General features: G+C 40.9%; 1 pseudogene; it reads right to left on the bottom strand.

Moving 5' to 3' along the window:
- Positions 1 to 1,140: 1,140 nt before the first annotated feature.
- LOC122427158 lies at positions 1,141 to 17,896 on the bottom strand (annotated as a pseudogene).
- Between the last annotated feature and the right edge of the window lie 7,612 nt (positions 17,897 to 25,508).

Raw genomic sequence — 25,508 nt, 5'->3', positions numbered from 1 at the left:
CATTACATAAATAATGTATAGTATTTCACTGATATTCTGCTGTTCAAAAGGCCTTAACCAAAAAATCCCAAACAAAACACTCAACTCAGTGTTTTAAGCTCCACTGTGTTAATTAAGCTTGTGTGTACATGTGAGGCCTCTAAAAGAAAAGGGATACAAAATCAGGCAGGGTTGGGGAAATTGGCAATGCTTAGAGCTATCAGGCAGACTCCAGACAAGGAGACTAAGTAGTAATTTTCTGGGTTACTCTACTTGAATTATTATACTCTACTTGAATTCAATAGATAATTAGAGAAATGAAAAACTAATTAACATCATAAGGAGATTACTGCATTATTTGGACTGCATGTCATATTTGCATTTAGCAAATTCAAAGAGCCATAACAAAAACAGCTTCCACCATCTATCCTCTATAGATGGATAGTTGTTATATTCAAAACTGTAGCAATTATCCATCTAGCTTTTAATGTTTGCAGGATGACAATATAGAACTGATGAGCTACAAATGATACTGCTGATACCATAAAAATGCTAGCTTTCTAAATTCATGTTTATAAGCATTCATTGCTTCCAGTATAGGCTTAAGTGATTAAAGGCAATTTTATTACAGCATCGTGTCCTTATTTCATTCTAAAATAATAGATTGCATAAAGAGAAACAACTGTTATTTTTGCTTGCAACCTGTGAAATTAAGTTATTTTGCTGATGTGAAGTAATAAAACTCACTTAAGGACCATACCACTTGCCGAAAATGCCACACACCCACTTCTTAAATGCAAAGTTATAGTCCCATCTCAGACTTGGCCAGAGCAAAATATTGCAAGCAACTGATTACTGAGGTCAAACAACAGGTAACTAACATATTGAGAACAAGCTATGGAGCAAGGGAGCATGACTAGATCAGAAGAGTCTTTTTATTTAAAGGTATAATATCCCAAACAGCCCCCTGGCACAGTTAATTTCTGTAATACTTTCACACTCTTCAACCTGTCTATGATATTCTAAACCTTAATTTCTTTCTTAAAGGGCTGATTTGGGTTGACTTGTTGAGAATGATGTCCGTAACAGAAAAAGATATCTGTGGTTATAGAACTTATGATAGTTTTACAGAAGTTATGGATAAATAGGGTAGTGAAGAAGTTAACCAGCTTCATTGTATACCCCAAAGACTTTCTCAATGGCACAGACATAGGCAGCCAATCCTAGGTTATACTTTGTGACTGTGAGCATGATTTGCCTGGCAGAAAATTCCATAGTGTAAGCTAAACCAAACTACACAATATCTTTCTTGGATTACCTGGTACTCTGTTTTAGAATCTGCTGTGGGTACAATGGGAATATTTCCACCACACCTTCCAAATTTTCTTTCTAAATTCTCTTGAAAAAACGTGAGCAAGTGGTGGTTAGAATCTGTCATATTTGAAGGTCAAATGGCCACAGCTGACATGATTATACTTCTCAGCCACTCCCTTCGCATTCAAGTGTGTGCATGTGTGTTAGTCGCTCAGTTGTGTCCAACTCTTGTGACCCCATGAACTGTAGCCTGCCAGGCTTCTCTGTCCATGGGATTCTCCAGGCAAGAATACTGGAGTGGGTTGCCATTCCCTTCTCTAGGGGATCTTCCCGACCCAGGGATCGAACCCTGGTCTCCTGCGTTGTGGGCAGATTCTTTACTATCTGAGTCACCAGGGAAGCCCTTAGCATTCAAGGAGAGATCAGAAATAACCATACTGTTCTTCCCCAGAAAATCCTAAGGCTCTGGAGTTGTTGAGCCACTGGCAGCTTCAGCAATGTTCATTGCTTTCAGTGCACTGGATTTGCTAAACTGCTTCTCACTGGCTGCAGGGACAGGTATGTCACAGTCTGCTTCCAAGATGCTTCCTTCCAAGGGTTTTGCCTTGGGGAAGTCCAGAATTGATTCATGTTGCAATTTGAAGTCTTCTAGTTCCTTTGGGTCATGCCATCTGAATTTCATATGCTCCCATCGACTTCACCACCATCAACACATTTAGCACCAACAAGATGTAAATATACTATAGAGTATAGGCCCACATTGCCAAATCCCTGAAAAAATGCTTTATCTCCAAACCCTGGTGTCATTTGTAAAATGCTCATGTAAGAAACTTCATTGAGGAAATTTTCAACCCCATGGCAAACACCATGACCAGTGGCAGAGATACCTCTGCAAATGCCACTCTGACAGATGGATTTACCAGTAATAGCAGGCATGTGCATTAATATCTCAGGGCCCAAGGGTGCTGGCACAGGTATCAGCAATCCAGGACATTTTCTCGCTCACCTGTGACCCTGACTGGGGAAGGCACATCAATGCCAGGACCAATAAAGCTCTGTTTTGCCAGCTCCATGGTGAACCTCCTTGTGATCTTTTCCACTTTATTATCAGTATGATTCCTGGGATTGATCTTAACATCAGCTTTAGCACCGCCAAGTGGCACATCAACACAGCACATTTATACGCCATTAGACAAACCAAAGCTTTTACTTCATCTACACTCACATCTTCTCACTAACCAATAATTACTTTGCAGGGCGTGCAATGCTAAGCTCTGCTGGACCCAGTAGCCCTCAGTGACCTCCCAGGAGCCGCCATGGTGCAGGATGGGGATGGACCGGATAAGCACTTGGTTGCAGGGTTTGATGATTCTCAGGATGCCATGCACCGCTTCTGCTCCTCACTCTCCCAGGTCTCGACGACTTCCATCAGCTTGTCCTCCATTATGCTAGCGCCATGGCCGAAGGAGCCAGCTTGGAGAAACCAGTTTTACGTTTCATCACGGTTGCTATGGTGCAGCCAGGTGGGCGGAGCCGGCCTGCGTGGTTGGATGGAGGCCAGAGGCCAAGGCACGGGTGAGTGCTGCGTCGGGGCCACGAGGAGAGGTGTGCTTTCGTTGGCCCTGGGGCAGGCTCCTCTAAGCTTCGAGCCTTCTTCACAGTCCTCTCGCTTCTTGCCACCGGATACCTGATCTGGAGGAGCCGAATCCGTCTGTTGGTGCCAAACAACACGGTAAAGCGTGGTGTGGAACCAGGCGTCCAGCGTGCGGGGCTGGGCCTCCTGTCGCCTCTCCTCGCCAGGGCTTTATGAGGTATGTTTTCTTTCCCTTTGAGGTACATTTTGATTATAGAGCGCGTTTCACTTATTTTCTTTAATGCTTTCCAGAATATTAACCCACAGTCTCTAGGCTTCCATCACTTCTGTTGGGAAATCAGTTTCAGTCTAATGTTGGCTCCTTGGAAGGCAGGCTCGTATTTACTTTATTTCCCGAATAAAAAGTACAGATGGAGGCCCTTGGGTCTTTCATGAAGTGAGGGAGTCTGTACATGGTTGCATAATTCAGCACACACCGTCGAGCTCAATGCTCACTCCTCTGGCCTGGTGCCTGCGCTTCTGTGGAAAGAGGGCCCTGAGACCCAGAAGCGACCTGAGGTTGTTTGGGCAGAGATTTCTGAGGCCCAGATCTTTGGAGCTCGAGATACAGAGTGTGCTGGCTGTGATTGGCTGTATCCACTTAACTCTGCAAGACCCTCACCCTGTTAAGAGTAACAGGCGGGGAAGGAGGTCAAACAAGTCCTAAAACACAGTTTCAGGCCTGGACCACAGTTGCCCCGTGTCTAAAGGTGGTACCCTTACCAGCCTGGGTTCTTAAACTCTTTATTTAATCAATACAAATTGATGTGAGGTCAGATAAGAAATTCAGGCAAGGCTTTACTGGGACTCGCTGCAGCTGGAGGAAGTGAAAACAAGTAACAGGGGCCCTTGCTTGCTCTGTGAGATGGTGGGGTGACCTAGTCCCTTAAATGGGCTGAGGGTAGGGGCAGACACATGGCTCAGGCCAGTGGGTGACTTAGATGGTCTGCCCACTCCCTTGATGGTGCTGTTTGCAGGGGTCCTAGGTCATACCCTGTTTTTGCTACTGACACCTCAGAAGTAGCAGTTGGGTTTTGGTCTTTTTGTATGTTGTTGCTCTTGATTTGCCCCAGCTGCACATGCTTGCAGTTAATTTCAGTCCTTTATGTATTCTGTTCTGGAGGAGATGTTTGTCCTGGGGCAAGCACTGTAGCAAAGGTCCCCAGGTCGCAGCCTGTCTCTGTACTGCTTAAAGGCAATTTGTCTTTTGCCTCAGGCTGTTTTAAAATTGTTCTTTGTGTCTTTGGTTTTCAGTATTTTATTACGAATGCCTAGATGTGGTTTCTTTTGTATTGATCTTTCTGGAGCTTCATAGTAGTTACTGAACTACTCTTGTCTCTAAACCCACTCTTATGCTTTGTGATGTGCAGAATATGGAAAGTATATTTCTTCTTTGACATACCACTGCTCTTAGGCTGTGGCACCAAAGGCAGACTACTTGATGTTTCTGTTAACATCACCCCCTGTGCTCACCACATAGCTGGGGTTCCAGTTTCAGCTTTTTTCAGCACTCCTGAACTAGGCTCCCCATACCCTCTCAGACATAGCAGCAGCAAGAGAGCACCCCTTCCCAGGTCTATAAAACACCCCCTTCTCTGAGCTCCTGAGATGGCAACACATATGGACAGCATCCCCCTTAGGGATCTGAATCCCAGATCACAGAGATCTCCTGCAGGCTTTCAGTTACTGATGATCCAACCTCTTATCTTTGTTCCCTTAGCCCCAGTTCCTGTGATTACTATCTCCATATTACTATAATGTTCACTTTTCTAATTTTCCAACTTCTGTTTAACTACTTTCCATATTAAATTATATTGCTCTGTCCCATTCTGGCTGTCCTCTCTTTCTATAACCCTAAATATATTAGATCTTTACTATTTCCCACAAGACTTCGATGATTTTATGCTATATTTCTCTCTTAAAAAAATCTCTTTCAGTTAGGATATTTTCTGTTGACCCACATTCTAGTTTTATTATCTTCTTCTGTTTCTAATCTGTTTAATTTTGGTTATTATATTTTTCAATTCTAGAGTTTACTGTTGGTTATATTTTGCAGTTAATTTCAGTCCTTTATGTATTCTGTCTCTGGAGGAGATGTTTGTCCAGGTGTAAGCACTGCAGCAAAGGTCCCCAGGTCGCAGTCCTCTTTCTCCATTTTGTCATATATTTTCTTGAACATATTAATCAAAGTCATTTAAAAATGCATGTCTGAATAGATAACAAGTGTTGCCAAGGATGTGGAGAAAAAGGAACCCTTGTGCACTGTTGTTGGGAATATAAATTAGTATAGCCATTATAGAAAACGGTATGGAGGGTCCTCAAAAAATGAAAGAAATAGGACTGATGTATGATTCAGCATCCTACTTCTGAGTATGTACCCAAAGGAAGAGAAATAATTAATTGAAGAGATATCTGCATTACTGTGTTCGCTGCAGTTTACTCACAAGGGCCAAGACGTGGACACAATCTAAGTGTATGCCAGTGGATGAATGGTTAAAGAAAATGTGGTATATCTATACAATGAAATATTATTCAGCCATAAAAAGGAAATCCTACCATTTGTGACAAAATGGATAGATCTGGAGGGCAGTAAGCTAAGTGAAATAAGTCAAAAAGGGAAAGAAAAATACTGTATAATCTTACTTATATATAGAATCTAAAAAATCTAAATTAGAAACAGAGAGAAGATTGGTGGTTGCCAGGGGCTGAGGATTGGGGGAAATGAGTTGCTGGTCAGAGGGTATGAACTTCAAATTACAAGATGAATAAATTATGGGAACCTATTGTACAACATGGTGACTAGTTAACATTGTATTACATTCTTTAGATTTTCTAACAGAGTAGGTCTTAAATGTCCTTAGCATATATCCACAAAATGGTAATTACTTTAGGTGATGAATGTGTTAATTAACCTTGCTGTGCTCATTCGCTTGATCAGGTTTGACTCTTTATAACCCCATTGACTGTAGCCTGCCAGGCTTTGCTGTCCATGGAATTTTCCAGGCAAGAATAGTGGAGTGTGTTGCCATTTCCTACTCCAGGGATTCTTCCTGACCCAGGGACAGAACTGTTATTGCGGTAATTATTTCATAATATACATGTATATCAAATCATCCTGCTGTGTGCTTTATACTCACACAATGCTATTTGTCAATTATATAAAGGTAGGAAAAAAGGCAAATGTTTATTGAACAAACGGATGAATGAATATGAAAAATATAAAATACATGTCTAATAACTACTATCTGAGATCTCCAGTGAATCTGTTCCTATGGTTTTTTTTTTTTTTGACTCATTTAGTTCTGTCTTAAGGAATATCTGACACTTTTAGAAATGAAATTGAGACTCTGGCTTATGTTATCTTAGTACAGAAAAGAATGACTTTTGCTTTGTCCTATTTCTTGTTCAGCATTATTCTTATGGTATAGTGCTTCCATGACCTTCCATGGTTCTAACTAGAGGAATAATTACCACTCACCCCTTCTTGGTGGGTCCTCAGCTCTACAGATAGATCTGCTTGGGTTCTCAACCTTATAGCCTCTACTTTCTGTTCATCTTATTATCCTCTTATCTTGTGCTGCATATGGCATAAACGTATCTCCTGGGGAAAATTGATGAAGAGTGTCGAGCTAACCTTAAAACATTTTGCTTCTTTTGGGAATCTTGGCCCAATAAATCTGGGCTGTTTTGGTATCCCTGAACTTCAAGTTTTGTGTCCATATACCCATGAACTGCCAAAAGCACAGCTAATGTTCTCAGCCTCTTAGCTATCAGTTTCTGCTAGGCTTCTCAGTCTCTTTGCCATGTACCACTTACAAATAGTCAGAGGCCTTGAGGAGACAGTTAATGCAGAATATCAAGCTCATCTCGGTGTTCTTCTCTTCCCTGTGAGGTCTTATTCTCTGACTCTTGAAAGACTTGTGAGACTTTCCAGTACTTTCAAACAAATGCATTTTCCTTTTCATTTATGTTTTTCTAGTTCTCAAAGGGAATGTTGATCAGATAAAGCTGGCCCTGTATGATCAGAAGTAAGGTGTCTACATTGTTTATAACTCAGAAAACATGAGATTTCTAGAATGATGGCCTAACTTTTTAACTAAAGCCTTGACTTCCCCAAAAGTCTCAGTTTGGGCTGTCTTATATTTCTCTATCATTCGGCTCTTAGTTGCTTTTCTCTGGATGCTCCACTTTCACCTCTGTGATAATTGGGCAGTGTGAGGTGACTTAAAGAGAAAGTCTAAATCTTTTCATTTTTCAAATGTTTGGGTGGGGGAAGGAGAAAGACGAAAAAATCTGGTTTCATAGGATCTGGCAAACCACACTCTGTCCACCTTTGCACCGTTCTCTTATGCCCAGAAAAATTAAATGAATTGATAGTGTTCCTAGTATTAATATCCCAGGTTTCTAAATCTTTCAACAAAGTCCTTTAGGAATATCAGGATAAGTACCATTCCCTATTCAGAGATGACATTTGAGTGATTGCTTCTATTAATTTCTCTCATAAATATTCAACTCTCTGAGTGTATATAGCTGAGGCTTGTTCAGCAAAAGACAGACAGTCCTAAGGCATTTGTTTCAGTGTAACCAAGTACTACACACTTGCTGCCAAGATAACTGTTGGACTGTGGCTATTCAGATTCTGTATCTTTTCTTGCATACTTGCGATACTTTAAATATTTTCTGTTAACAATAACAACACATTTCCAACTTCCTATTTCTGGTTTGAAAAAACTTACCAAACACAAGTTCATGTGCTCGATCCATAGTGAGGCCAAGCAAACTGAAATATTGGAGTTTGAAATAGAGAAAGGTTTAGTGCAGGGCCATACAAGGAGAATTGGTGACTCATGTCCCCCAAAACTTTGAACACCCAGAAGGGTTTCAGCAAAACATTTTTAAAAGCAGGGTGAAGGAGGGTTGGTTGTGGGAAACTTCTTGGTGGGGGAATCCCTTGTTCTTAACAGCTACCCCCACAGGTCAGGTCATGCTGTACTTGTAAACTTTCAGCATGACTAATGTTATCCTTTATTTTGCAACTTTTTATCTCTGTATGAATGGAAAAATAAAAGGTCAGAATCTTGAGAATGGGCTGTCCTATCTATTTCAGGATATAGGTAGCATTCTTATCTGGCAGCAAAGGCAATAGAATACAAAGGTTAAAGTAAAAGAAACAGATCTCATATGGAGTCAGATTTGCTCTTCACTGTTACAAAACTGGTGCTGTGTTTGCCCCAGGGATTGTAAGACTTTTATGCAGAATGTATCCTAGGGAACCACATTGTATTAAATCCATGCTCTGGAAAAGTGGACTTCTATTTATAGGTTTTTTTTTGTTTTTTTTTTTTTTTAATTTTTTTATTAGTTGGAGGCTAATTGCTTCACAACATTTCAGTGGGTTTTGTCATACATTGATATGAATCAGCCATAGATTTACACTTATTCCCCATCCCGATCCCCCCTCCCACCTCCCTCTCCACCCGATTCCTCTGGGTCTTCCCAGTGCACCAGGCCCGAGCACTTGTCTCATGCATCCCACCTGGGCTGGTGATCTGTTTCACCGTAGATAGTATACATGCTGTTCTTTTGAAACATCCCACCCTCACCTTCTCCCACAGAGTTCAAAAGTCTGTTCTGTATTTCTGTGTCTCTTTTTCTGTTTTGCATATAGGGTTATCGTTACCATCTTTCTAAATTCCATATATATGTGTTAGTATGCTGTAATGTTCTTTATCTTTCTGGCTTACTTCACTCTGTATAAGGGGCTCCAGTTTCATCCATCTCATTAGGACTGGTTCAAATGAATTCTTTTTGATGGCTGAGTAAAATTCCATGGTGTATATGTACCACAGCTTCCTTATCCATTCATCTGCTGATGGGCATCTAGGTTGCTTCCATGTCCTGCTATTATAAACAGTGCTGCGATGAACATTGGGGTGCACGTGTCTCTTTCAGATCTGGTTTCCTCAGTGTGTATGCCCAGAAGTGGGATTGCTGGGTCATATGGCAGTTCTATTTCCAGTTTTTTAAGGAATCTCCACACTGTTTTCCATAGGCTGTACTAGTTTGCATTCCCACCAACAGTGTAAGAAGGTTCCCTTTTCTCCACACCCTCTCCAGCATTTATTGCTTGTAGACTTTTGGATAGCAGCCATCCTGACTGGTGTGTAATGGTGCCTCATTGTGGTTTTTTGATTTGCATTTCTCTGATGAAGAGTGATGTTGAGCATCTTTTCATGTGTTTGTCAGCCATCTGTATGTCTTCTTTGGAGAAATGTCTGTTTAGTTCTTTGGCCCATTTTTTGATTGGGTCATTTATTTTTCTGGAATTGAGCTTTAGGAATTGCTTGTATATTTTTGAGATTAATCCTTTGTCTGTTTCTTCATTTGCTATTATTTTCTCCCAATCTGAGGGCTGTCTTTTCACCTTACTTATAGTTTCCTTTGTAGTGCAAAAGCTTTAAGTTTCATTAGGTCCCATTTGTTTAGTTTTGCTTTTATTTCCAATATTCTGGGAGGTGGGTCATAGAGGATCTTGCTGTGATTTATGTCGGAGAGTGTTTTGCCTATGTTCTCCTCTAGGAGTTTTATAGTTTCTGGTCTTACATTTAGATCTTTAATCCATTTTGAGTTTATTTTTGTGTATGGTGTTAGAAAGTGTTCTAGTTTCATTCTTTTACAAGTGGTTGACCAGTTTTCCCAGCACCACTTGTTAAAGAGGTTGTCTTTTTTCCATTGTATTTCCTTGCCTCCTTTGTCAAAGATAAGGTGTCCATAGGTTCGTGGATTTATCTCTGGGCTTTCTATTCTGTTCCATTGATCTATATTTCTGTCTTTGTGCCATTACCATACTGTCTTGATGACTGTGGCTTTGTAGTAGAGTCTGAAGTCAGGCAGGTTGATTCCCTCCAGTTCCATTCTTCTTTCTCAAGATTACTTTGGCTATTCGAGGTTTTTTGTATTTCCATACAAATTGTGAAATTATTTGTTCTAGTTCTGTGAAAAATACCGTTGGTAGCTTGATAGGGATTGCATTGAATCTACTAGACTGCTTTGGTAGCAAAGCCATTTTGACAATATTTGATTCTTCCAATCATGAACACGGTATGTTTCTCCATCTGTTTGTGTCCTCTTTTGATTTTCTTTCATCATGTTTAAGTTTTCTATATATAGGTTTTTCATTTCTTTAGGTAGATATACTCCTAAGTATTTTATTCTTTTTGTTGCAATGGTGAATGGTATTGTTTCCTTAATTTCTCTGTTTTCTCATTGTTAGTGTATAGGAATGCAAGGGATTTCTGTGTCTTAATTTTATATCCTGCAACATTACTGTATTCATGATTAGCTCTAGTAATTTTCTGGTAGAGTCTTTAGGGTTTTCTATGTAGAGGATCATGTCGTCTGCAAACAGTGAGAGTTTCACTTCTTCTTTTTCCTATCTGGATTCCTTCTATTTCTTTTTCTGCGCTGATTGCTGTGGCCAGGAACTTCCAACACTATGTTGGGAATAGTAAGTGGTTGAGAGAGAGTGGCACCCTTGTCTTCCTGAATTCAGGGAAATGCTTTCAATTTTTCACCATTGAGGGTGATGCTTCGCTGTGGTTTGTCATATATAGCTTTTATTATGTTGAGGTATGTTCCCTTCTATTCGCTGCTTTCTGGAGAGTTTTTAATCATAAATGAGTGTTGAATTTTGTCAAAGGCTTTCTCTGGCATGCTATTGGAGATAATCATATGGTTTTTATCTTTCAATTTGTTAATGTGGCTGTATTTACATGATTGATTTGCGGATATTAAAGAATCCTTGCATTCCTGGATAAAGCCCACTTGGTCATGATGTATGATTTTTCTAATATGTTGTTGGATTCTGTTTGCTAGAATTTTGTTAAGATTTTTGCATCTATGTTCATCAGTGATATTGGCCTGTAGTTTTCTTTTTTTGTGGCATCTTTGTCTGGTTTTGGAATTAGGGTGATGGTGGCCTCATAGAATGAGTTTGGAAGTTTACCTTCTCTGCAATTTTCTGGAAGAGTTTGAGTAAGATAGGTGTTAGCTCTTCTCTAAATTTTTGGTAGAATTCAGCTGTGAAGCCATCTGGTCCTGGGCTTTTGTTTGCTGGAAGATTTTTGATTACAGTTTCGATTTCCTTGCTTGTGATGGGTCTGTTAAGATCTTCTATTTCTTCCTGGTTCAGTTTTGGAAAGTTATACTTTTCTAAGAATTTGTCCATTTCATCCAAGTTGTCCATTTTATTGGCATAGAGCTGCTGGTAGTAGTCTCTTATGATCCTTTGTATTTCAGTGTTGTCTGTTGTGATCTCTCCATTTTCATTTCTAATTTTGTTAATTTGGTTCTTCTCTCTTTGTTTCTTAATGAGTCTTGCTAATGGTTTGTCAATTTTGTTTATTTTTTCAAAAAACCAGCTTTTAGCTTTGTTGATTTTTGCTATGGTCTCTTTAGTTTCTTTTGCATTTATTTCTGCCCTAATTTTTAAGATTTCTTTCCTTCTGCTAACCCTGGGGTTCTTCATTTCTTCCTTCTCTAATTGCTTTAGGTGTAGAGTTAGGTTATTTATTTGGTTTTTTTTCTTGTTTCTTGATGTAAGCCTGTAATGCTATGAACCTTCCCCTTAGCACTGCTTTTACAGTGTCCCATAGGTTTTGGGTTGGTTGTGTTTTCATTTTCATTCATTTCTATACATATTTTGATTTCTTTTTTTGAATTTCTTCTATGATTTGTTGGTTATTCAGAAGCGTGTTATTTAGCCTCCATATGTTTGAATTTTTAACAATTTTTTTTCCTGTAATTGAGATCTAATCTTACTGCACTGTGGTCAGAAAAGATGACTGGAATGATTTCAATTTTTTTGAATTTTCCAAGACCAGATTTATGGCCCAGGATGTGATCTTATTCTGGAGAAGGTTCCGTGTGCCACTTGAGAAAAAGGTGAAGTTGATTGTTTTGGGGTGAAATGTCCTATAGATATCAATTAGGTCTAGCTGGTCCATTGTGTCATTTAAAGTTTGTGTTTCCTTGTTAATTTTCTGTTTAGTTGATCTATCCATAGTTGTGAGTGGGGTATTAAAGTCTCCCACTATTATTGTGTTACTATTAATTTCCTCTTTCATACTCGTTAGTGTTTGCCGTACATATTGCGGTGCTCCTATGTTGGGTGCATATATATTTATAATTGTTATATCTTCTTCTTTGATTGATCCTTTGATCATTATGTAGTGTCCTTCTTTGTCTCTTTTCACATCCTTTATTTGAAAGTCTATTTTATCTGATATGAGTATTGCGACTCCTGCTTTCTTTTGGTCTCCATTTGCATGAAATATTTTTTTCCAGCCCTTCACTTTTAGTCTGTATGTGTCTCTTGTTTTGAGGTGGGTCTCTTGTAGACAGCATATATGGGGGTCTTGTTTTTGTATCCATTCAGCCAATCTTTGTCTTTTGGTTGGGGCATTCAACCCATTTACATTTAAGGTAATTATTGATAGGTGTGGTCCCGTTGCCATTTACTTTGTTGTTTTGGGTTCACGTTTATACAACCTTTCTGCATTTCCTGTCTAGAGAAGATCCTTTAGCATTTGTTGAAGAGCTGGTTTGGTGGTGCTGAATTCTCTCAGCTTTTGCTTGTCTGTAAAGCTTTTGAGTTCTCCTTCATATCTGAATGAGATCCTTGCTGGATACAGTAATCTAGGTTGTAGGTTATTCTCTTTCATTACTTTCAGGACGTCCTGCCATTCCCTTCTGGCCTGGAGGGTTTCTATTGATAGGTCTGCTGTTATCCTTATGGGAATCCCTTTGTGTGTTATTTGTTGTTTTTCCCTTGCTGCTTTTAATATTTGTTCTTTGTGTTTGATCTTTGTTAGTTTGATTAATATGTGTCTTGGGGTGTTTCGCCTTGGGTTTATCCTGTTTGGGACTCTCTGGGTTTCTTGGACTTGAGTGGCTATTTCCTTCCCCATTTTAGGGAAGTTTTCAGCTATTATCTCCTCGAGTATTTTCTCATGGCCTTTCTTTTTGTCTTCTTCTTCTGGAACTCCTATGAGTCGAATGTTGGGGCGTTTCACAGTGTCCCAGAGGTCCCTGAGGTTGTCCTCATTTCTTTTGATCCTTTTTTCTTTTTTCCTCTCTGCTTCATTTATTTCCACCATTTTATCTTCTACCTCACTTATCCTATCTTCTGCCTCCGTTATTCTACTCTTGGTTCCCTCCAAAGTGTTTTTGATCTCATTCATTGCATTATTCATTTTTAATTGACTCTTTTTTATTTCTTCTAGGTCTTTATTAAACAATTCTTGTATCTTTTCAATCTTTGTTCCCAGGCTATTTATCTGTAACTCCATTTTGTTTTCAAGATTTTGGATCATTTTTATTATCATTATTCTAAATTCTTTTTCAGGTAGATTCCCTATCTCCTCCTCTTTTGTTTGACTTGGTGGGCATTTTTCCTGTTCCTTTACCTGTTGTGTATTTCTTTGCCTTTTCATCTTGTTTAGATTGCTGTGTCTGGAGTGGACTTTCTGTATTCTGGAGGTCTGTGGTTCCTTTTTATTGTGGAGGATTTACCCAGTGGGTGGGGTTAGACGATTGGCTTGTCAAGGTTTCCCGGTTAGGGAAGCTTGCGTCAGTGTACTGGTGCGTGGAACTTGATTTCTTCTTTTTGGAGAGCAATGGAGTGCCCAGTGATGAGTTTTGAAATGGGTCTATGTGTTAGGTGTGACCTTGGGCAGCCTGTATGTTGACATTCGGGGCTATGTTCCTGTGTTGCTGGAGAATTTGCGTGGTATGTCTTGCTCTAAAACTTATTGGCTCTTGGGTGGTGGTTGGTTTCAGTGTAGGTATGGAGGCTTTTGGACGGTCACTTATTACTTAAAGTTCCATGTAGTCAGGAGTTTTCTGGTGTTCTCAGGTTTTGGGCTTAAGTTTCCTGCCTCTGGATTTCAGTTTTATTCTTCCTGTAGTCTCAGGACTTCTCCAACTATACAGCACTGATAATAAAACTTCTAGGTTAATGGCGAAAAGATTCTCCCCCGTTAGGGACACCCAGAGAGGTTCACAGAGTTACATGAACAGGAGAAAAGGGAGGAGGGAGATAGAGATGAAAAAAAAGAAAAAAAGGGGGACTCAAGAGGAGAGAGACAGATCTACGCAGCTGTCTGTTCCCAGAGTGTTCTCCGTATCTCAGACACCTACAAGGATTCACAGAATTGGATTGGGAAGAGAAGGGGAAAGGGGAAAAGAGGTGTTCTGAGGTAGAAAACAGAGAGTCAAGATTGTTCTGAGGTAGAAAACAGAGAGTCAAGATTGGGAGAGAATAATCTTCGGTTTAAAGATAGGGCTTCTCTTTTTTTTTTTTTGGTAAGGTTATAGTGTAGTGAAAATGAAAATGAAGAGTAGTAGAGGAGTACTAGAGGACTTTAAAAGAAATAAGAGAAAAAGAAAAATAGAAAATAAAAGAGAAAACGGAAAGAAAAAAAAGAAGAAAAAAGAAAAAAAAAAAAAAAAAAAAAAAAAAAAAAAAAAAAAAAAAAAAAAAAAAAAAAGAAAGAAAAAAAAAAAATTTTTCCCCCTAATTAAAAAAAATCGTAAAAATCTATGAAAATCAAAGTTAAGGAGTAATGGGGGAGTAATAGGGAATTTTAAAGGAAAATAAAAGAGAAAAAATAAAAAAGAAAAATATAAAAAGAAAAAAAAATTTTTTTTTTTTTCCTTACTTAGAAAAAAAAAAGTAAAAATATATCTAGGAGTTTCTCTGGAGCTGTTGCGGTCAGTGTGGGTTCGGCTCAGTTTCAGATAGCTCCTCGTTCCAGCTTACACTTCTCGATATCTACAGGGCCCTTCCGTGAAGTCGGTGTTTTCTACAGGGATTTTAATCTGTTGCACCAGTCCCTTCTGAAGCGGTTCCCTTTGTTTATTTGGCTTCTGTTTGCCGGTCTCTTCAGAGCCTCATTTCCGCCCTGACACAGGCGGGCGGAGGTGGACTCTTATTCAGTTAGCTAGTTCCGTTGCGCTGCTGGGAGGGGCTGACGCTGCGGGGATGGGCTGGCGCTGCGGGGCGGGGCTGACGCTGCGGGGAGGGGCTGGCCCTGCGGGGTCGGACTGGCGCTGCCGGGAGGGGCTGACGCTGCTTTCTCCGTCTGCGCTGCTCAGGCTCCCGGCTGTTCTATATGGAGCGCGCCCCGCGCTGCGCGAGGTCCAGCCCTCGGGTGTTCCACAAAAGCGCAGAACGAAAAGCTGCGCCTGCTCTCCGTGCCTTCCCCGTCAGAGAGGTCCAGGCAGCCAGGGGTTTGATGGGTGCACTCTCCCCAGGTGTGGCGCGCCCACTCCCTTCCGCGGACCCAGTCTCAGTTTCCTCTGGCGCCAGTCGGGTGCGCGCGCCTTCCGCCCTCCGCGTCCCCAGCCCCAGTCCCCGCCCCGCGCCGGTCGGGTGCCTGCGCCCTGTGTCTCGCCGAGACCTTCCCCTCCCCCCTGCCTCCTGCCTCCGACGGGGCTGGGCCGGTCCGCAGCCTGCGAGCTCTTCTCTGGATTTTCTCGGTCTCTTTGTTCTGCAAACGGCCGGCAGTGTGTTCGGGCCGGTTAATTTACTCTCTCTCCTTTGGTCTCCCACAGTTCAAGTTGGCAACTCACAGAAGCTCCCTCCGATTGCCCTCAGGGCACTCAGGCCCGGACCCTACTCCAAGCAATGCCGCCTAAGAGTCCCTTCCCGGGACGGATCTCCGTCCTTAGCTCTTTTGTCTCCCTTTTAATCTTTTATATTTTGTCCTACCTCCTTTCGAAGACAATGGGCTGCTTTTCTGGGCTCCTGATGACCTCAGCTAGTGATCAGAAGTTGTTTTGCGAAGTTTGCTCTGTGTTCAGTTCTTCTTTTGATGAATTTGTAGGAGAGAAAGTGGTCTCCCTGTCCTACTCCTCCGCCATCTTGGCTCCTCCCCCCTGGGGTGACTTCTTATGTGCTCAGGATTATTCATGTCTTGGAAGTTTTGCAGAAAATCAACTATAAAACCTCCAGAGCCTTGTTCCACTCTGGGTCACAGCTTCATTGTGACTTCAATCTCTTCTTTATTTATGGTTCTTGTCCAATTTTCTACCCTTTCTTCAGCCAATTATAATTTGTGTTTTCCAAGAAAAATGTACCATCTCCCCACTATATAAAAGTATGTGGGTGTGAAAGAGGTATGTCAGCATTAATGGCCCCGTGGGCAGCTCCAGGTGCCCGAGCCTACAAAGAACTGTTAAAAACTCAAGTGGAAACAGAACCAACCTGGTCAGAACTCTGGAAAATGATCAAAGGCTGATAGCACCTGACTGAATCCTGACTCACAATGAGTCAACTGAAGGTGGTAGGAAAGCATGGTGGTCAACCCTGAATATTCATTGGAAGGACTGATGCTGAAGCTGAAGCTCCAATACTTTGGCCACCTGATGTGAAGAACTGACTCACTGGAAAAGACCTGTATGCTGGAAAAGATTGAGGACAGGAGGAGAAGGGGGTGGCAGAGGATGAGTGGTTAGATAGCATCACCAACTCAATGGATGTGAACTTGGGCAAACTCTGGGAGAAAGTGGGGGACAGGGAGGCCTGGCATGCTGCAGCTCATGGGTCAGGAAGATCTCCGGGAGGAGGAAATGGCAACCCACTCCAGTGTTCTTGCCTGGAGAATCCCATGGATAGAGGAGCCTGGCGGGCTACAGAATATGGAGTAGAAAAAGAGTTGGGCATGACTGAGCAACTAAACAACAACTCTGATTTCTGTGTGCTTCCTCCTCAAGGATTTATTTTCTTCTTTCTGAAGTTTATCCTCTAATACATATTTCAGAAAAGAAAGGTAGTTGATAGAGTTTTTGCTCTATGCATGCATAAATGTTGTCTTTTTACCTCTCATTTTATAAATAGGGCTTGAATGTCTTAGTTTAAAGTTCTATGTTCAACGTTATTTTCCCTTGGAATATGGAAGATACTACCTCATTGTCTTTCAGTAGTGTTGCCAAGAGTCTTAATGTCCACCTGTTTCTCCTTTCTTTATAAATAATCTGTTCCTTCCCTCTGGGAAATTTTAAGATTTTCACTTTACCACTGATTTCCTGTGTTTGTGTGAGGGGTTGGCTTGCTTGCGTTATAAATTCAACTCAGCACTTAATTGGCCTTTTCAGTTTGAAAATCCATTCTCCCATTATTACACACATTCTTTTATTGCTTCTTTAAATGTTTATTCTTCACATTCTCTCCCACTGACACTGTTTTTAATTAGAGGTCAGTATTCTGGTTTTATTCTATGTCTCTCTTTTATGATTTCTCTCTCTTTATCCATTTGAATGACACTGTGGGAAAGTTAACTTACTTCTTTAGCTTACTCTATCTCCTTTCTTCAATGTCCATTTTCCTTAGATACATTTTTATTGACACTCTCCTTTGGCTTTGAGCAAAGTCTTATTTTAAAGCCCTGTTTCACCGCTCTATAAACTTTGTTTCTTCAGGTGTGAGTTCTCTGGTTTGTTGAGTTCCTCTCACTCTCCAGGCAAGTTTGGAGTCAGGATGCAGAATTTCATTTACCTGCTGTGTGTGTTTATGCAGCCCACTGGCGACAGGGAGAGGCTGTTGTGAGTCACACTCAGCGTTTTCTCAGGAGACAACGGATGTTCTTGACGTGCCATCTGGCTGGTCTCCTGTGCGTGCCCTCCAAGGTCCTTCCAGCTGTAGCCCTGCGGGGTGCAGCCTGGGGCTTTGCCGAGTCCCGGGCAGAGGCAGAGCTCTGGCTTGCAGCCTGGCCTGAGCCCTGAGGAGTGGCTGTGAGAGTGGGGACCGTTTGACCACTTCTGATGGAGCATCTCCAGGAAGGCTTCTGTAGATTCCCGCTGGGTCCCTTCCTCTTTCCGTCTCTCTCCACTCTGGGTGGGGGACACTCTGGGTCTTGCTCCAATGCTTAGTTTTGCTGTAATTGGCTTATGCACAATTTCATCTCTCATCTCATTTCTCAGGCTGATCCTGTTTATTTTACAACATATAGAGACTCCTCACAGCTTCTAGTTTCTCTTTTCTATTCAGTTCAGTTCAGTCGCTCAGTTGTGTCCAGCTCTTTGGGACCCCATGGATTGCAGCACGCCAGGCCTCCCTGTCCATCGCCAGCTCCTGGAGTTTACTCAAACTCATGTCCATTGAGTTGGTGATGCCATCCAACCATCTCATCCTCTGTCATCCCCTTCTCCTCCTGCCTTCAATCTTTCCCAGCATCAGGGTCTTTTCAAATGAGTCAGTTCTTTGCATCAGGTGGCCAAAGTATTGGAGTTTCAGCTTCAGCATCAGTCCTTCCAATGAATATTCAGGACTGATTTTCTTTAGTATGGACTGGTTGGATCTCCTTGCAGTCCAAGGGACTCTCAAGAGTCTTCTGTAACACCACAGTTCAAAAGCATCAAGTCTTCAGTTCTCAGCTTTCTTTATAGTCCAACTCTCACATCCATACATGACTACTGGAAAAACCATAGCTTTGACTAGATGGACCTTTTTTGGCAAAGTAATGTCTTTATTTTTAAATAGGCTGTCTAGGTTGGTCATAACTTTTCTTCCAAGGAGCAAGCATCGTTTAATTTCATGGCTGCAATCACCATCTGCAGTGATTCTGGAGCCCCCCAAAATAAAGTCTCTCACTGTTTCCACTGTTTCCCCATCTATTTGCCAAGAAGTGATGGGACTAGATGATATAATCTTAGTTTTCTGAATGTTGAGTTTTAAGCCAACTTTTCACTCTCTTCTTTCACTTTCATCAAGAAGCTCTTTAGTTCTTCTTTGATTTCTGCCATAAGGGAGGTATTATTTGAATATCTGAGGTTATTGATATTTCTCCTGGCAATCTTGATTCCAGCTTGTGCTTCATCCAGCCTGACATTTCACATGATGTGCTCTGCATATATGTTAAATAAGTCAGGTGACAGTATACAGCCTTGACGTACTCCTTTCCCTATTTGGAACCAGTCTGTTGTTCCATGTCCAGTTCTAACTGTTGCCTCCTAACCTGCATACAGATTTCTCAAGAAATCTTTTGTATTTCTCTTTTGTATTACAGTGGGATTACAAATTTTAACATTATTTTCTGTGTTTTCTAGGAATTTGCAGCAAGTGCAGCCTGTGTCCATGCTCAATCCTGTCTGATTATTTTCGACCCCCATGGACTGTAACCCTCTGTCCATGGGATTTTCCCAGGCAAGAATACTGGAGTGGATTGCGATTTCCTCCTCTATGGGATCTTCCTGATGCAGGGATTGAACCCACGTCTTCTGCATCTCCTGCACTGGCAGGCAGATTGTTAACCACTGGACCATCAGGAAAGTCCAAACAACTCTTTAGATTCCAAGAGTTGAGCTGAAAACCAAAAACTAGTGACATATCTGTAAAAGTCATCACCTGTAGGAGCATCATGTATGCTCAGTCACTCAGCTGTGTCCAACTCTTTGCAACCCCATGGACAGTAGCCCACCAGGCTCCTCTGACTGTGGGATCCTCCAGGTAAGAATACTGGAGTGGGTTGCCATTTCCTTCTCTGGGGGATCTTCCCAACCCAGGGATCGAACTCATTTCTCTTGTGTCTCCTGCATTGGCAGGCAGATTATTTACCACTGAGCCACCTGGGAAGCCTGACCTCATGGTTATAATGAGGAATAAATGATATCTGAAAATATTCTTAGAATATTGTTTAGCACAGAAATAACTATGTTTTGAATAGTATCCCTCAAAAATTGATGTCCACTCAGAAATTCAGAATGTGACCTTGTTTGGAATGATACAATATTATCCCTTTGTGATCAGCTTACTTTACTTAGCATAATGTCATAAAGCTTCATGCATGGAGTGGCATGTGTCAAACTTTCCTCATTTTTAGGGCTGAATAATATTCATTTGTATGCACAGGCCACACTGTGTGTGTCCGTTCATCTAATGGGCATTCGGGTTTTTTCCACTTTTGGCTGTTGTGATTGATATTGCTATGAGTGTTTGTACAGAGCTCTTGTGTATACACTTCTTCATCTGTCTTGGATGTCTATCCAAGTGGAAGTGTTGGGTCATATCGCAACTCCATGATTAAATTTCCAGAATGTGGCTGCACCATTTCACATTCCCACAAGTAATGTGTGAGGTTTCCAAGTTTTCCACATCCTCATTAACTCTCTTCTTGTGTGTCTTTTTTATTTTTGCCATCCAAGTGGGTGTAAATTGGTACCTTATTGTGGTTTTGATTGCATTTCCTTGATGACTAATGACTTAGCATCTTTTTATGTGCTCACGGCCTTCTCTTTTGGAGAAATACCTCTTTAGATCCTTTGCACATTTTAAAAAAGAGGTTTTAACTTGTTTATTGTTGAGTTGTAAGTCTTCTTTTTACTCTTTTTTCATATCTCAATGTTATTAGTTTTATTTTCTCCAAAGTCAGTTCTACTCATGTTTTGAAATTTTATCTTTCCTTGTAATTTTTTCCTTTGGATAAATAACTTCTCATTTACATCATTCTCTTGTCTTATGTTCTTTAATTTCCATGAATGAAAATTGTGTAATCTGAAAATTGTTCATGGAATACACGATTTTTACAATTGTTTTACTTACCGTGCTATTTGAAAGCCCCTGATGTTCTCCATTAGCTGGGCTCAATTTGTGCTTTGTTGTTGTTCAGTCACTAAGTCGTGTCCGACTCTTTGCAACCTCACAACAGGTTCTCTGTCCTTCGCTAACTTCCGGAGTTTGCTCAAATTCATGTCCATTGACTTAATGATGCCACCCAACCATCTCATCCTCTGTCGTCCCCTTCTCCTTTTGCCTTCAATCTCTCCCAGAATCAGGGTCTTTCCCAATGAGTCAGCTCTTTGCACCAGGTGGCCTAAGTATTGGAGTTTCAGCTTCAGCATCAGTCCTTCCAGTGAATCTTCAGGGTTGATTTCCTCGAATACCCAGGTTTTATAAAACTGAGTAAGCCTCCCAGAGTCTGCTGTCGCTTCCCAGGCATGCTGTAGTCAACCCAGGCCAGCCAGAGCATGTTCCTTTTGCTCAGTCCAGGTCATGATGTCTTAATAGCTGCCCTCAAAATCTACCACTGATTGTAAAACCTCAGAATAAATTACAGTCACCCAAGACAAGTACCATAGTGGTTCTATTCTGGAAAACACTTACCTCATCACCTCTGAAGAAGTGTTAGTTTTCCTTTTGATAGCTCTGCACTTAGGAGAATTAAAGGGTTAACCCAGGACATAGCACCAGCTCAGAGAGTGGGAGTAAAAGTTTTTAATTCTTCAGGCCAAGTCTTTAACCACTAAACCACACTATCATTCCCTCTAATTACTCTTTTTTTAGGTAATAGGTGTAAAAATATGTTTTTGAGATGATGAGATAAAATTAGAAGGTAGGTTATTGGGTTGGCCTTCACATCCATCCCAGCCACTAAAACAAAAAGTCCACAATGAAAAATGGGGCCAAAGAGTTTCTTAACAAAATAAAGTTAATGGAGCCTCTACATAAATTCACACCACAAAACCAATGAGGCCCTGAGGAATTTCCCTGAGACACCCCACAGTCAGATGTTCTCTAGTACTTACCGGAAAAAGATGCATTTAAGAAGATGGATTTTTTTTTCATACAAATGAAATGTCCCAGAAATTCTCAACAACTTTGTCTTCAGGGAATACATCTATGCTATTTGATTTTGTCATTTTGAACTTTAAAACTCATAAATTAAGAAGATGTATTTATTTCTCTGCAATGATCTTAGTCACCAGGATCGATCAAGATGACATTCTAAAAAGGTCTGGAAAAGTTTTTCTCAAATGGGAAATACAGACCTTCTGCAATAAGATTGTCATTACAAATCTAGGCACATTCTCAGCAGCCTTCTCTTGTAGAAACGTGTGCCACTATTTCCATTATTAAATGAACGTTACTCCTAACACCAGACTTGTAAGTTCTAATCACGTTGTTTAGCTGCTACATCCTGTCTGACTCTTTTGTGACCCCCATAGACTGTAGTCCGCCAGGGATTTCCCAGGCAAGAATACTGGAGTGGGTTGCCATTTCCTTCTCCAGGGGATCTTTCTGACCCAGGTATCAAACCCCCATCTCCTACATTGGCAGGTGGATTCTTTACCACTGAGCCACCAGGGAAGCCATCTAATCACATATTTTAGTTAAATATAGTTGACCAATCAAGTCAATCTATACTGAAGGCTTGGCTCCAATACTTGTAAAATAGGGCTACGAATTCTTGTCCCATATGTTTCATGATGATTATGTGAGAATAAAATATTAAGTCCTTATCTAAAATTTTGAAAATTCTAAGTTATACTAACATCTTAAATTTGAAGTTAAATCTCTTAAGTGAAAGAAGATGAGGGAGAAAAGTATTGCCAAATGTTTTGTTGGTTCTCTCTGCAGTTTGCTAACTGACATACTCCTTTAACCCACTAGAGGGTGGTCTGCTCACCTCCAAATTAGAAATGAAAACATAGAGGATTTGGAAAACTATGATCAAAAAGTACCTGTTTATACTTCACCCCATATGATTCTGTTACTTGTAATCCTATCTCTTTTCTTATATCTCTTTCCTTTTCAGTTTTCATTTCCTTGGGATTTCATTTTGCAATGAAAGCTCTCTACTACATTTGTAGGTGCAGTGCATACACAGATGTGAATGTAGGTCTATGGGAAATTAATAATGCATAATTTTAACTTAAACCTAATTCTTGGATCCAGATTAACATGGTATCAAACAAAGATAAGTAATGTGGGGCCAGTGTGTTATCATTAACAAAATATATTGCTTTTCATAAACAGATGATTATTCATAAATTTGTGAGTAGGTTGGAGATTGTTCTGAATTATTAAAGAGGCTAAATTACAGAATTTTTGTGGCATTAGAATTGTAGTTGTATTACTTTAAAAATCAATCCAGTGAGTTCTAGTAGAGGTGATATAAGAGAGCTTGGATTTAGCAGTTGATACTTACAGATTACCTTTTTACTTCTCTTTACACTTCTTAACATGTAAACAGTACTGCTTTACATTCTTACCTAGGCTCACTTGGAGTTGGTCAATATTGACTGTCTTTATTCCCTAAGGATAGGTAACACATTGGGTTTTTTTATTTTTGAATGTCCTATAATTTGGGATTGAAAACTAGACTTTGGAGACGATATATTGTAGCAACTCTGTGTTCTGTTGTGTTCTGAGGATTGTGTTGGTTATCACAGGTCTGACTCAAGTTTCAAACTTTTGTCTCACTCTTCCCATTCCCAGAGTGCAGCTGTTGATATCTCTGCTCTGTCTACATGGCTCTCCACTACTAGTTTTTAATAGCCTGCTCCCCTGGGGACCCTCCCTAAGCTTGTGTTAATTTCATGGTCAGCAATGGATTTTGGTAAAAATTATACTCACGTATTGGGGGGTGAACCCTCTCTATGGTTTCCTTGCTAATTTCCAGCTGCTCTGTGAGCCTTCTGTTCTGTTCTTTGATATATTAATATGTCCTCTGCTGTATCAGATGTCTGCTCTCTGCACTCTGTCCAGTATTGGAATGCACTCAGTTGAAAAGCAGCTAACTTGCCATCACTGCCTGATGCTCTGTCTGCTTCTGCACTGGGCCCTCTCGTATGTTCCCTTTGCATCCCTGATTTTTTTAACAAGTTGGTGGTTAGGCAGATTTTATGCTCAGATTTTGAGCCTTATTCCTACAGCTCACTGGCTGTTAGAATTTCCCTTATCAAATATCCAGCTGCTTTCTCAGTCCTAAGCTCTGATCTCTCACACCTTGACCAACTGAGGCTGAAATTCTTCATCACTGTTTCCTGTCTCGGTCGCTGGGAGGTTGGTGAGCATTCTCACACGAGAAAGCTACAAATGCATGATTCTTAACTATTTCCAATGGCGGTTTTCTAGCGCAAGCTCTTTCTGTTTCTGACTGCTTATGGAAACGTTCCAGTTCCTTTAAGTAGTTGGGATATTTGTGTATATTATCCATCATTATTATTGTTATCTGCATGGCCATTTCACTGCACTGCTGTTACTGGAAGTCTCTCTGCTTTCCTCCTGAGTCTGTTAGCAATCACTTTGTATTTGCTTTTTCCTTCTCTCAGCCTCTGCTGCCTAAGAATTGATGGGTGTTAACAATTAATGAAAGGAGATAAGTGACTCAGACTCCCGGATTCTTCCCCGTCCTTCTCTTCTCTGCTTTAATAAGCCTCAACTACCGGGTTTTTTTTTGTTTTTTTTGTTTTGGTTTTTTATCTCGTATGTCCTCCACACTGTCAGAGTATCTTCTCAGCTCTCCTTCCTTCTAGCATCTACTTCACCCTCAGGTTCTTAGTCTCTTTGACCCTGAAACTAATGAATTTGCAAACACTTCAGGGAGAAGCAATAGACCAGGCGAGGCTTGCCCACTAGTCTCCCACCCGCAGAGACACTGCCCCTTGAGTGTTTCTACTCTTTCTCAGTGTGAAGACTGTTCCTTGGAAAGTGGAATTGCTGAGCATGTTATTGCAAATTATCTTACTGGATCCAGTATTTTTTTTTTTCATTTCCCACTTGTGTGTTCTAAATCAACCAAGGATAGAGATTTTGTCTCTTTTGATCCTTATAGCATTTTAGGTGTATAGTTGTATGAGATTGACAAATGTACATATCCATGGAAGTACTGTTGTGGTTGTTCAGTCGATAAGTTGTATCCAACTCTTTGCAACCCTCTGGACTGTAACCCACCAGTCCTCTGTCCATGGGATTTCCCAGGCAAGAATACTGGAGTGGGTTGCCATTTCCTCCTCCAGGGGATCTTCCCGCCCCAGGGATCAAACCTGCATCTCAGGCAGATTCTTTACCACTGAGCCACCTGGGAAGCCCCACATAAGTACTACCACACTCAATATATAGAAAGCTTCTTTCCTCTTCCAAAGCTCCTGCATGTTTATTTGCGGTCAGTCTCACCCAGCCTTGTACTGGGAAACTAATGATATGTTCTCTGTCGATACAGAGGACCTTCACAGGCAACATGTACAGGTGAACTCGTATAGCATGTCTTCAGTGGTGCCTATCTTTCTTCACTTAGCATAGTGCTTTTAAGGTCATCCAAGTCGGGTTGTGTAGCATTAGTTTATTCATTTTCTTTGAGAAATATTTTGTGATTTTCAATGGCAGGGCTCACATATATTTTTGTTAAATTCATCCTTAAATGTTTCTGATTTGTTGCTACTTTAATGATACTTAGTAACATTTAATTTGGTTAAAGCTGTATATGTATCATGTGTGCTAGTCACTCAGTCATGTTGACTGTTTGCCACCATGGACTGTAGCCTGCAAGGCCCTCTGTCCATGAGATTCTCCAGGCAAGAATACTGGAGTGGGTTGCCATGCTCTCCTCCAGGGGATCTTCCCAAACCCAGGGATTGAACCCAGGCCTTTTGCATTTACAGGTGGATTCTTTTACATTCTGAGACCACCAGGGAAGCCTATAGTTAGTATCAAGTTCAGTCAGTCGTCGCTCAGTCGTATCTGACTCATTGCACACCAGGCCTCCCTGTCCATCACCAACTCCCAGAGTTTACTCAAACTCAT

Source organism: Cervus canadensis, chromosome 25 (genome assembly GCF_019320065.1).
Source record: "Cervus canadensis isolate Bull #8, Minnesota chromosome 25, ASM1932006v1, whole genome shotgun sequence".
Classification (NCBI taxonomy): domain Eukaryota; kingdom Metazoa; phylum Chordata; class Mammalia; order Artiodactyla; family Cervidae; genus Cervus; species Cervus canadensis.
The sequence above is the reverse complement of the archived record's forward strand: the minus strand, read 5'-3'. Positions and strand labels throughout refer to the sequence as shown.